This window comes from Vombatus ursinus, unplaced genomic scaffold (assembly GCF_900497805.2).
Source record: "Vombatus ursinus unplaced genomic scaffold, bare-nosed wombat genome assembly UNPS02001419.1, whole genome shotgun sequence".
Lineage (NCBI taxonomy): Eukaryota > Metazoa > Chordata > Mammalia > Diprotodontia > Vombatidae > Vombatus > Vombatus ursinus.
This window is the reverse complement of record NW_020941197.1, coordinates 12051027-12054177: the sequence shown is the minus strand read 5'-3', so window position 1 is coordinate 12054177 and position 3151 is coordinate 12051027. Positions and strand designations below refer to the sequence as shown.

At 38.7% G+C, this 3151-nt stretch overlaps 1 pseudogene; it reads right to left on the bottom strand.

Annotated features, from left to right (window-relative positions):
* Positions 1–1043: 1043 nt before the first annotated feature.
* LOC114047207 lies at positions 1044–2815 on the bottom strand (annotated as a pseudogene).
* Between the last annotated feature and the right edge of the window lie 336 nt (positions 2816–3151).

Below are 3151 nucleotides of genomic sequence, written 5' to 3'. Positions count from 1 at the left end.
ACATCCAACACTGAATGCTATGGAATTATAATGATCAACCTTGCTCACAATGATGAGACTGAAAAGACAACTCCAATTAATTTCTTCAGAGAACTGGTGAATAAAGATGCAGAATATTGCATAAAATATCAGATTTTTTGACATGTTGGTTAGTTCTGCTGAATCTCCTCTAAGATTTCTTTTATTCATAAGTATAAGGTATTTTCACAGGTTTGGGGAATGGATATTTTTTTTCTTTAGAAATGCAACTGACATAAATATAAAATTTATGAAGAATCTTGTATTTTAAAATGTTTTAAAAATACTATTTCAGCTTTATCTGTTATTTACATAAGACTTTTGCTTTGATTTCTAATATTTTATTTATCTTTAAAATAATTCATTTGAACTTTGGTTTATTCCTTATCTTGTCTCTATATGAAGATTTATTTCATTCATTTTTTTCTCTTATTAAAGGAGTAAGTTAATGCTCCAGATTTGCTTGTAAGAATAACTTTGGCTATATCTCATCAATTTTGATGGATTGAGAGCATGATTTTTTAAATTTTAAATATTTTATCCTTACAATATTATAAAAACTTAATTACCTATTTAATTCTGATAATGTAGCATCCACTACATTTATATTATATATTTTGTTGACTTCATTTATCTCTGTTAATCTTTTTATAAAAAATTTTTAATTGTTTCTGTAATTAAGAATTCTTAAATATATATATATACATTATTTTTCCAAATTGTACTTATGCCTTTTGTTTTTACATTGTAGTCATTCTCACATATATCTCTATATCCCCCACCCATTTTTTTTGCCCATTTTAAATAGATTTTACTCTCTAGGACAAGAATCACATTTCCACTTGTTTACAGTACTGATAAAGTGCAATGTTGTTTACTTCTCTCCCTCTGCACACATTCAAGTATTTAGAATGCCCAGATTTACACAGTAGCTTATATGATACTTTTAGACTGCTACTGCCTTGGCTACAATGAGTCCTTCAATTTCTGGAAAGCTGTATGGAATGCTCTTTCTTCCGGTGTGCTTAGTTGACCTCTTCAATGGTGGGTCCAGAAGAAGCACCTCCAGATGGTGCTGCTCCACCCCCTGGGAACCTACCAGGCATGCCTCCTGGCATGCCCCCTGCACTCTGGTACAGCTTAGTGATGATGGGGTTGCAGACCTTCTCCAATTTTTTCTGCTGATGCTCAAATTCTTCCTTCTCAGTAGTCTGGTTCTCATCCAGCCAGTTGGTTATTTCATTACATTTGTCAAGGATCTTCTATTTGTCTTCATCACCAATTTTGCCTTGCAGTTTTTCATCCTCTACTGTAGCCTTCATCTTGAAAGCATAAGATTCAAGAGAATTCTTGGAAGACACCTTGTCTCTCTGCTTCTCATTCTCTGCCTTGTATTTCTCAGTCTCCTGGCCCATACGCTCCATGTCTTCTTTGCTCAGACGACCTTAATCATTGGTGATGGTGATCTTGTTCTCCTTGCCTGTGCCCTTATCCACAGCAGAAACATTGAGGATGCTATTTGCATCAATGTCAAATGTTACTTCAATCTGAAGAACACCCCTGGTGCTGTGGGGATTCCTGTGAGTTCAAACTTGCCAAGCAAATTGTTATCCTTTGTCATTGCTCTCTCACCTTCATAAACTTGAATAAGCACACCAGGCTGGTAGTCTGAATAGGTGGTAAAGGTCTGTGTCTGCTTGGTGGGGATGGTGGTATTACATTTGATAAGAACTGTCATAACTCCACCAGCAGTTTCAATTCCAAGGGAAAGAGGAGTGACATCCAACATCAGGAAGTTCTGTTCATTCTCAGATTTGTCTCCAGACAAAATGGCAGCCTGGACAGCTGCACCATAGGCAATAGCCTCATCAGTATTGATACTCTTGTTGAGTTCCTTGCCATTGAAGAAGTCTTGCACAAGCTTCTGGATTTTGGGGATGTGAATGGAACCACCCACCAGGATGATGTCATGAATCTGTGATTTATCTAGCTTGGCATCTCTTAAGGCCTTTTCCACAAAGTCCATTGTGCCATGGAAGAGATCAGCATTCAGCTCTTCTAAATGGGCTCAGGTGATTGATGTATAGAAGTTGATACTTTCTTAGAGTGAGTCAATCTTGATACTGGTCTGGGTACTAGAGGAGAGGGTATGCTTTGCACATTTACAAGCGGTGTGCAGATGGCCAACAGCCCTCTTGTTCTCACTGATGTCTTTCTTGTGCTTCTGCTTGAACTTGGCAAAGAAATGGTTGACCAATCAGTTGTCAAAGTCCTCCCCAACCAAGTGGGTGTCCCCAGTTGTGGACTTGACCTCAAAGATGCCATCTTCAATGGTAAGGTTGGAGAAATTGAAAGTACCACCTCCAAAGTCAAAGATCAACACATTTCTCTTGGCACCAACATTTTTGTCCAAGCCATAAGCAATAGCAGCAGCAGTTGGCTCATTGATGATTTGGAGGATATTGAGACCAACAATGGTTTCAGCATCTTTTGTGGCCTGATGTTGGGAGTTGCTGAAATAGGCTGTTACTGTGACCACAGCATTTGTGACAGTCTCCCCAAGGTAAGCTTCAGCAATTACTTTCATCTTGGTTAAGACCATAGAAGATACTTCTTCTGGATAGACACTTTTGGTTTCCCCTTTGTATTCCACTTTGGACCTTAGGCCTGCCTGCATCATTCACCACCGTGAAAGGCCAATGCTTCATATCTGACTGTGTAACTGCATCATCAAATCTGTGACCAGACATTTGGCATCAAAAACTGTGTTGGTGGAGTTCATTGCAATTTGATTCTTTGCAGCATCACCAATTAAACATTCTATGTTGGTGAAGGTGACGTAACTTGGGGTGGTCCTGTTTCCTTGGTCATTAGTGATGATCTCCACTTTCCCATGTTGGAAGACTCCTACACAGGCATAAGTGGTGCCAAGATCAATATCAACTGAGGGTCCCTTTAATATGGTTGCTGGGGAGTCAGGGGTCATAGCTGATTGCTGTGGAGGAACTGTGCTGAGTATACCCCCCCTCCAATTTCTTATAGTCAACATGGCCTTATCACAAAGGGAAGGAAAGAAAGTAAAAAACAATCAGCAGATATGTTGGGTAAAACTGGCAATGTGTGAAATGTTCCA